Source organism: Oncorhynchus masou, unplaced genomic scaffold (genome assembly GCF_036934945.1).
Source record: "Oncorhynchus masou masou isolate Uvic2021 unplaced genomic scaffold, UVic_Omas_1.1 unplaced_scaffold_5224, whole genome shotgun sequence".
NCBI classification, from domain to species: domain Eukaryota; kingdom Metazoa; phylum Chordata; class Actinopteri; order Salmoniformes; family Salmonidae; genus Oncorhynchus; species Oncorhynchus masou.
The window spans coordinates 12,288-22,293 of record NW_027011632.1 but is presented as its reverse complement, the minus strand read 5'-3'; the positions used below and the strand labels follow the sequence as shown (position 1 = coordinate 22,293).

At 46.8% G+C, this 10,006-nt stretch overlaps 1 long non-coding RNA gene across 1 annotated transcript; it reads left to right on the top strand.

Moving 5' to 3' along the window:
• Window positions 1-4,964: 4,964 nt before the first annotated feature.
• Window positions 4,965-6,838, top strand: LOC135535866 (uncharacterized). Its single transcript, XR_010454898.1, has 3 exons — window positions 4,965-5,105; window positions 5,257-5,335; window positions 6,743-6,838. It is a non-coding gene; the product is annotated as an uncharacterized LOC135535866 (long non-coding RNA).
• The last annotated feature ends 3,168 nt before the right edge of the window (window positions 6,839-10,006 follow it).

Sequence of the window (10,006 nt, the reverse complement as noted above, 5' to 3'; positions counted from 1 at the left end):
AAATAGGCCCTCCTATCGGCTTAATTTTGACTTATTAATGCAACTTAAGTTCTACAAACGTCGTGCTTATATATTTAGATTTTTAATACATTGTAAGGCTGCATGATGCGAAAAAAAAAATATATATATATACATAAATGTAAAAAATGTGCAGGCTGCACTCACTTCATCAGTCTCTCATTCACAGTTTGACAAGCACTTGATAATATTCTCACCAGGCCTCGAATTTCCCAGTGACCAACCTAAAAAAATCCATGCCCTGTGGTCGTTGTGCCCTTAGGCTGAATTATTATAATTCCCTTCTTCTGGCTGCCAATCGCCATGCTCCAAAGCCCCTCTCACTCACATGGCTCTCTCGGTTATCTACATTTATAATAGCCAATGCCAAGTCACGTGATTGGGTCCTTCTCACAGGCTACAAGTGAAGACAGACACATCTGGGACCCCTACTGCGTACGTCCTTATCCAATTCCGAGACGCATATTGAAGATATTGGAAGAACTGTCCACATTTACTTTTTGTCAGCCGACAAGATGAGTAGGCCTAACGAACAGCAAAAGCACTAGCCTATGTCAATTTACTATTCCCCCCCCCCCCATAGTACAAAAGTTGACCTATTATAAAGGTGTAATTTTCATGGTGAAAATGTATCATTCCCAAACTTGAAACTCACTCGCAGCTTCTGTATGTCAGTTAGGCTCTACACGTGTTGTAAAGCAGATTCATGTTCTTAATTTTATGGAGTTATTTGGCCACTTTAGTTGTGATTACAAACCTGATCAAAGCATAGGCTCGGCTACATGAGGTGTGCGACTGTCATTTGGAAAGGTTGTGAGAACACGCTGTTGTCTTTCTGCACACACTAGGCGTCATTCACAGGGGGGGCCATACGTCATTCACAGGGGAGGGCATGCGTCATTCACGGAGGGGGGGCATACGTCATTCGGGGGGGGCATACGTCATTCACGGGGAGGGCATGCGTCATTCACGGGGGAGGGCATACGTCATTCACGGGGGGGGGCATACGTCTATTCACGGGGGGGCATACGTCATTCACGGGGGGCATACGTCATTCACGGGGGAGGGCATACGTCATTCACGGGGGGCATACGTCATTCACGGGGGGGCATACGTCATTCACGGGGGAGGGCATACGTCATTCACGGGGGAGGGGGCATACGTCATTCACAGGGGGGGAGGGGGCATACGTCATTCACAGGGGGGGCATACGTCATTCACAGGGGGGCATGCGTCATTCACAGGGGGCATGCGTCATTCACAGGGGGGCATGCGTCATTCACAGGGGGGCATGTTTTCTCACGCAATTGCATAGCCTATAGAAAATGTTGCGCAACATGAGCTCCTGGGCTCTCATGAAAGTGTTTGATTTTCGGTTACATTTACATTGATGTCAGAGTGATTAGAGGGACAATAGATTGCTGAATACCGGGCAGTTAAAATGTTTGGTAGACTTCTAATGACCGTCAGCAGCATCAGAACGCTGTTCTGAAAACCCCAGTTTACCGTGACTAAACGGTCACCGGTCACCTTTTGACTGCGGTCATGACTTTGTGACCACCAGTGTGGCGGTAATACGGTCACCGTAACAGCCGTTAGAAACAGCCTTGGTGTGTGTGTGTCCCTTTGTCATTGTCCGTTCTCTCACCACCATTTTTTTGTTGTTGTTGTTTTTTGTTTGTTTCTCCTCCAGGACGTGTCCAAGAAGAACGAGCGCAGCCCCATCAACGAGGTCCATCTGGTCATCATGAGACTGCTCTCTGTGTTCATGTCCAGAACCAAGTCTGGATCTAAGTCTTCCTCTGAGGTACGGGATTTTCGCTCCTCCAATGTTTGCAAAAATATCTTCCCCCCCCAGAAGTTTTCTATATTAACCAGAGAGAAAATTATATCCAGTCACTCATGGAGGACAATGAAGTAGATTCAGTGACTCAACCCACTCAATGCATTTATGAGAAAGCTGCAATATAACCAATTCACATAGAAATGTGAGTTATAGATCTCTCATTCTCATTGAAAGCAAGTCTTAAGTGGTAGAGATCTGTGCTATTTCTATGCTTCCCTTCTTAAAGAAGACAGTATGCAGAAATCACTCTCCTATTTCCTGGTTGCTAAAATTCAAAAGTTATTTTATGATATCAGTTTGTGACACAAGCCAGTGTCGTCTAAAGAATCATTGTCTAAAACCTGCTGTGAAATATATTTTCAATAACCAAACAATATTTTGTTTTTGAAGCTGGTGTACAAAACCGACAGTAGAAGACACAAGAAAAACGGAAAGCATAAATTAGCGCACATAGAACACATCTACCGCTTCTTAGACTTGCTTTCGATGAGAATGACGTTATAACACCCTTTTGTGTGTGAATTTGTTGTCTTAAAAAGTTACATATTGCAGATTTCATTTTTGATTTGGCATCTTTTTACTTTCGGTTTTGAACACCAACTTCTGATAATATGTTTCACAGCAGGTTTAGGTGGTACAATGATTCTCTACATTGCCTGTTTTGTCACATAAACTGAAATTTGGCAAACTATTAGAATTTTTAGCAACCAGGAAATAGGGAGCGATTTCGTGTGCTCCTTTAAGTGACACATTTCAGCGTGATGCCTTCGTTAGGTTTTACGGACAGAAAACAGAGCTTTTCTACCTTTTCAAAATGGCCTCCTATAGAATTTTATGTTGATCTGTTCTAAGTTTTCCCGATCTCCTTCTCCAGTCGTCCTCTCTGATCTCAACGCCACGGCCACAGCCCTGCTCAGTCAGGGGGCGATAGACTACTGTCTCCACGTCCTCAAGTCTCTGCTGGAGTTCTGGAAGAGCCAGCAGGAAGAGGAGTCTGTGGCAGCCTCCCAGCTCCTCAAACCCACACCTCCTCCTCTCCTCCAGACATGAGCCCCTTCTTCCTGAGGCAGTACGTCAAGGTAAGAGGAAACCCCAACGCCGATTTCAAAAAACGTCATCTTGTTGAGGTGCAGCCCACAAACTGTTTTCACAGACTTTGTTTCAGCATGTTGGATCAGTTGGAACAACACTGGTGCTGAATCGGTCATCTTAATCACATAATGAATGTTTGGGATGCAAGGTGATTGGTAGACACTGTGTTCCTGTGTGTCCTATTTGCTTCATGTATGTTCTCTCCTGTCTCTCTCGTTCTGTCCTGTCTCTCTCTCCTGTCTCTCCTCTCGCTCTCTCCCGTCTCTCCTCTCGCTCTCTCCCGTCTCTCCTCTCGCTCTCTCCCGTCTCTCCTCTCGCTCTCTCCCGTCTCTCCTCTCGCTCTCTCCCGTCGCTCTCTCCTGTCTCCTAATCAGGGTCATGCTGCTGATGTGTTTGAGGCCTACTCCCAACTTCTGACTGAGATGGTTCTGAGATTACCTTATCAGATCAAGAAGATCGCTGACACCAACCCCCGCATCCCACCTCCCGTCTTCGACCACTCCTGGTTCTACTTCCTGTCTGAGGTACATGATCCCCCACACTTCTTTTTTTCTCTCTGTGTCTCCCACTATCGCTCACACTCTAACACCCCTTCTACCATCTATGGCTCACACACTAACACCCCTTCTACCATCTATGGCTCACACTCTAACACCCCTTCTACCATCTATGGCTCACACTCTAACACCCCTTCTACCATCTATGGTTCACACTCTTATAACACCCCTTCTACCATCTATGGCTCACACTCTTATAACACCCCTTCTACCATCTATGGCTCACACTCTTATAACACCCCTTCTACCATCTATGGCTCACACTCTTATAACACCCCTTCTACCATCTATGGCTCACTCTTATAACTTGCCTTCTACCATCTATGGCTCACACTCTTATAACACCCCTTCTACCATCTATGGCTCACACTCTTATAACACCCCTTCTACCATCTATGGCTCACACACTAACACTCCTTCTACCATCTATGGCTCACACACTAACACTCCTTCTACCATCTATGGCTCACACTCTAACACCCCTTCTACCATCTATGGCTCACACACACTAACACCCCTTCTACCATCTATGGTTCACACTCTTATAACACCCCTTCTGCCATCTATGGTTCACACACTAACACTCCTTCTACCATCTATGGCTCACACACTAACACCCCTTCTACCATCTATGGCTCACACACTAACACCCCTTCTACCATCTATGGCTCACACACTAACACTCCTTCTACCATCTATGGCTCACACACTAACACCCCTTCTACCATCTATGGCTCACACACTAACACCCCTTCTGCCATCTATGGTTCACACACTAACACCCCTTCTGCCATCTATAGCTCACACACACTAAAACTCCTTCTACCATCTATGGCTCACACACTAACACTCCTTCTACCATCTATGGTTCACACACTAACACTCCTTCTACCATCTATGGCTCACACACTAACACCCCTTCTACCATCTATGCCTCACACACACTAACACCCCTTCTACCTTCTATGGCTCACACTCTAACACTCCTTCTACCATCTATGGCTCACACACTAACACCCCTTCTACCATCTATGGTTCACACACTAACACCCCTTCTACCATCTATGGTTCACACACTAACACTCCTTCTACCATCTATGGCTCACACACCAACACCCCTTCTACCATCTATGGCTCACACACTAACACTCCTACCATCTATGGCTCACACTCTAACACTCCTACCATCTATTGCTCACACACTAACACTCCTTCTACCATCTATGGCTCACACTCGAACACTCCTACCATCTATGGCTCACACACTAACACCCCTTCTACCATCTATGGCTCACACACTAACACCCCTTCTACCATCTATGGCTCACACTCTAACACCCCTTCTATGGCTGCCTGTGTAGTACCTGATGATTCAGCAGACTCCGTTCGTGAGACGCCAGGTCAGGAAGCTGCTCCTGTTCATCTGTGGTTCAAAGGGAGAAGTGCGTCAGCTCCGGGACCTGCACACGCTGGACTCTCACGTCCGCGGCATCAAGAAGCTCCTGGAAGAACAGGGCATCTTCCTCCGCGCCGGCGTCGTCACGGCAACCTCCGGCTCCGCCCCCCTGCAGTACGACACGCTCATTAGTCTGGTGAGGGTCTACATCTCAGTTCTTGGGAGAGAAACCCCCCTTTTGTTTGTATTAATCCCCCAATACCTCAGTCTTACATCTTTAAAAATATATATATCTATATATTTTTGCAAATTTTCTTGTACTTGAGTTTCTCTGTTTTTGTCAACAGATGGAGCACCTGAAGGCCTGTGCTGAGATAGCCACCCAGAGGACCATCAACTGGCAGAAGTTCTGTATGAAGGATGACTGTAAGTTCAAGGCTCTTCACTCTTGCTCTTTTTTAGTCTTTTTCCCTCTCAAGTGGTAACCAGGGTAGCCTTTAGACTTGTCAAGTAGTAACCAGGGTGGCCTTTAGACTTGTCAAGTGGTAACCAGGGTGGCCTTTAGACTTGTCAAGTGGTAACCAGGGTGGCCTTTAGACTTGTCAAGTGGTAACCAGGGTAGCCTTTAGACTTGTCAAGTGGTAACCAGGGTAGCCTTTAGACTTGTCAAGTGGTAACCAGGGTAGCCTTTAGACTTGTCAAGTGGTAGCCAGGGTAGCCTTTAGACTTGTCAAGTGGTAACCAGGGTAGCCTTTAGACTTGTCAAGTGGTAACCAGGGTGGCCTTTGGAGCTTGTCAAGTGGTAACCAGAGGTGGCCTTTAGACTTGTCAAGTGGTAACCAGGGTAGCCTTTAGACTTGTCAAGTGGTAACCAGGGTAACATTTAACATCTTACATTTACATTTAAGTCATTGCTGAGACGCTCTTATCCCAGAGCGACTTACAAATTAGTGAATTCACCTTCTGACATCCAGTGGAACAGCCACTTTACAATAGTGCATCTAAATCATTTAGGGGGGGTGAGAAGGATTACTTTATCTATCCTAAGGTATTCCTTGAAGAGGTGGGGTTTCAGGTGTCTCCGGAAGGTTATGCCTCTCAATTGTGAATTTCTTGAAGTGTTACCCTGTCCTTTTGCTGTTATCGAGCCAATCTGTGCTGTACTGCGAGAGTTTCAGTTGTATGGATTAGTTAAGTTTGTGTTTCTTCCCTCTCTCCCCCACTCCCTCTCTCTCTCCCCCCACTCCCCCTCTCTCTCTCCCCCCTCCCCTCTCTCTCTCCCCCCTCTCCCTCTCTCTCTCTCTCCCCCCCACTCCCTCTCTCTCTCTCTCCCCCCTCCCCTCTCTCTCTCTCTCCCCCCACTCCCTCTCTCTCTCTCTCCCCCCCTCCCCTCTCTCTCTCTCTCTCTCCCCCACTCCCCTCTCTCTCTCTCTCTCTCCCCCCACTCCCCTCTCTCTCTCTCTCTCTCTCCCCCCCCCTCCCCTCACTCTCTCTCTCTCCCCCACTCCCCTCTCTCTCTCTCTCTCTCTCCCCCCCTCCCTCTCTCTCTCTCTCCCCCCCCTCCCCTCTCTCTCTCTCTCCCCCACTCCCTCTCTCTCTCTCTCTCTCCCCCACTCCCCTCTCTCTCTCCCCCCCACTCCCCCCCTCACCTCTCTCCCCTCCCCCCCCCCCCCTCTCTCCCCCCGTCTCTCCCCCCTCCACTCCCCTCTCCCCCTCTCTCTCTCCTCTCCCCCTCTCTCTCTCCCTCCACCCCTCACTCTCCCCCACCGTCCCCTCCCTCCCTCTCCCCCCTCCCCCCGCTCCTCTCTCCCCCCCCTCCCTCTCTCTCTCCAGCCATACTGTACTTCCTACTACAGGTCAGCTTCCTGGTAGATGAGGGAGTGTCTCCAGTGCTCCTCCAGCTGCTATCCTGTGCTCTGTGTGGCAGCAAGGTCCCTGGCTTCCTCTTCCTCCTCCTCTTCCTCCGGAGGAGGGTCTGGGGGCACTGGGACTCAGTCTCTCCAGAGCAAGTCCTCAAGCAAGAAGAGCAAAAAGGAGGACAAGGAGAAAGACAAAGAAGGTGAGGGAGAGAGACACGAGAGTTCATCGTGTTATAACCTTGCTTACTTAAATTATTACGGCTGTGTATCGTTGGAAATACGTTGAAGTCTTTCTATCGTTAGAAAATGATTGAGTTAAAATGTTTTTTTTTATTCTTGAAAACCTTTCATTTGTTTTAAATTTGAGAAACAGACTTGGTACTGTAGTCTGAAGTGTTTGTGTTTTAAGGAAGACTTGCTACGTGTGTGTGTGTGTGTGTGTGTGTGTGTGTGTGTGTGTGTGTGTGCTCCAAGCAAGTCTTTCTCTAAAATGTTGTCTTCTTCTCCAGGTGACGGTGTGGGTAGCCAGGAGGACCAGCTGTGTACTGCTCTGGTGTCTCAGCTCAACAAGTTTGCCGACAAAGAGACTCTGATTCAGTTCCTCCGCTGCTTCCTGCTCGAGTCCAACTCCTCTGCCGTGCGCTGGCAAGCCCACTGTCTCGCACTGCATATCTACAGGTATGTACCCACACTACATAAAGGTACAGTATTACACACTAGTGCGATTAACCGCCATTTTGTATTATAATTTTGGGGAGTTGTTAATAAACAACTAATTGTCAGTTCAATAAGTTGAATTCCGTTTGGTTTCTTTGTGAAGCCAACTGCCCGTTCGGTTAGAGAGAAATCAAATCGTTCACGAGCGAAATCAACTGAACTATGCGTGACGCTGGGCTGAAGGGAGTTGTAGTTTTCATTGAGCAAATATTTTAACCCGTTCAGTGCAGAAATTTGGTAATTAACTGCAATGACCATAATCCATTGCACCAGATTAATTTTTTTCTTCTCAGGCATAGACTTTTAGGCCTGCTGAGTTTGGTTAGATGCACGCAGACCGCATGAAAAAGGAAGGTCCACAACGACGTGAGAATAGAGACAAGTTCGTGATAGATATGCCTCATCTACTTTGAAGAACTAGCTGCCTGCACCTACCTGCCTGTCCAACATCACTACTCTGGACGGCTCTGACTTATGTGGACAACTACAAATACCTGGGTGTCTGGTTAGACTGTAAACTCTCCTTTCAGACTCATATTAAACCTCTCCAATCCAAAATTAAATCTAGAATTGGCTTCCTATTTCGCAACAAAGCATCCTTCACTCATGCTGCCAAACATACCCTCGTAAAACTGACCATCCTACCGATCCTCGACTTCGGTGATGTTATCTATAAAATAGCCTCCAACCCTCTACTCAGCAAATTGGATGGAGTCTATCACAGTGCAATCCGTTTTGTCACCAAAGCCCCATATACTTCCCACCATTGCGACCTGTACACTCTCGTTGCTGGCCTAAGCTTCATACTCGTCGCCAAACCCACTGGCTCCACGTCATCTACAAGACCCTGCTAGGTAAAGTCCCCCTTATCTCAGCTCGCTGGTCACCATAGCATCACCCACCTGTAGCACGAGCTCCAGCAGGTATATCTCTCTAGTCACCTCCAAAACCAATTCTTCCTTTGGCCGCCTCTCCTTCCAGTTCTCTGCTGCCAATGACTGGAACGAACTACAAAAATCTCTGAAACTGGAAACACTTATCTCCCTCACTAGCTTTAAGCACCAGCTGCCAGAGCAGCTCACAGATTACTGCACCTGTACATAGCCCACCTATAATTTAGCCCAAACAACTACCTCTTTCCCTACTGTATTTAATTTATTTATTCATTTATTTTACTCCTTTGCACCCCATTATTTCTATCTGTACTTTGCACATTCTTCCACTGCAAATCTACCATTCCAGTGTTTTACTTGCTATATTGTATTTACTTTGCCACCATGGCCTTTTTTGCCTTTACCTCCCCTTATCTCACCTCATTTGCTCATATCGTATATAGACTTGTTTCTACTGTGTTATTGACTGTATGTTTGTTTTGCTCCATGTGTAACTCTGTGTTGTTGTATGTGTCGAACTGCTTTGCTTTATCCTGGCCAGGTCGCAATTGTAAATGAGAACTTGTTCTCAACTTGCCTTCCTGGTTAAATAAAGGTGTTCTCAACTAGCCTACCTGGTTAAATAAAGGTGTTCTCAACTAGCCTACCTGGTTAAATAAAGGTGTTCTCAACTAGCCTACCTGGTTAAATAAAGGTGTTCTCAACTAGCCTACCTGGTTAAATAAAGGTGTTCTCAACTAGCCTACCTGGTTAAATAAAGGTGAAATAAAATAAAATACTACAAGTCAAATGATTTAGTCAGAGGGCCTCCCGGGTGGTGCAGTGGTCTAAGGCACTGCATCGCAGTGCTAGCTGTGCCAGAGACTCTGGGTTCGAGCCCAGGCTCACTGTGCGTCGCCGTGGGCCCAGCGTCGTCCGGTTAGGGAGGGTTTGCGGTAGGGATATTCTTGTCTCATTGCGCACCAGCGACTCCTGTGGCAGGCCGGGTGCAGTGCACGCTAACCAAGGTCGCCAGGTGCACAGTGTTTCCTCCGACACATTGGTGCGGCTGGCTTCCGGGTTGGATGCGCGCTGTGTTAAGAAGCAGTGCGGCTTGGTTGTGTATCGGAGGACGCATGACCCTCAACCTTCGTCTCTACCGAGCCCGTACGGGGGTTGTTGAGAAGAGACAAGATGGGAACTACTAATAATTGGATACTACGAAAATTGGGGAGAAAAAGTGGTGTAAAATAAAAAAAAATAAAAAGATTTATTCAGACAGCTGTGCAGCTTGCCTAGCTAAATAGGATGGTTGAAGACCGAGCAGTATGAGGAGGACAGAGATAAAACTGGCTGCTAATGTGAAGATGTTGACTGTAAGAAAACTAATAAAGACATCGGATACAAACTAAGTCCTATACACAACTGAAATAGTGGTGTCGTTCTATTGAGGTCTACCAAACCTGACAGAGACTATAGAATATTTTCAATGTTTTGGCAATTCAATCTTGTGTGGGGGGGATATTTTACATGTTTAAATAATATATATATATATGTGTGTGTATGTATATGTATGTATATGTGTGTGTGTGTGTGTGTGTGTGTGTGTGTGTGTGTGTGTGTGTGTATATATATATGTGTATATATAT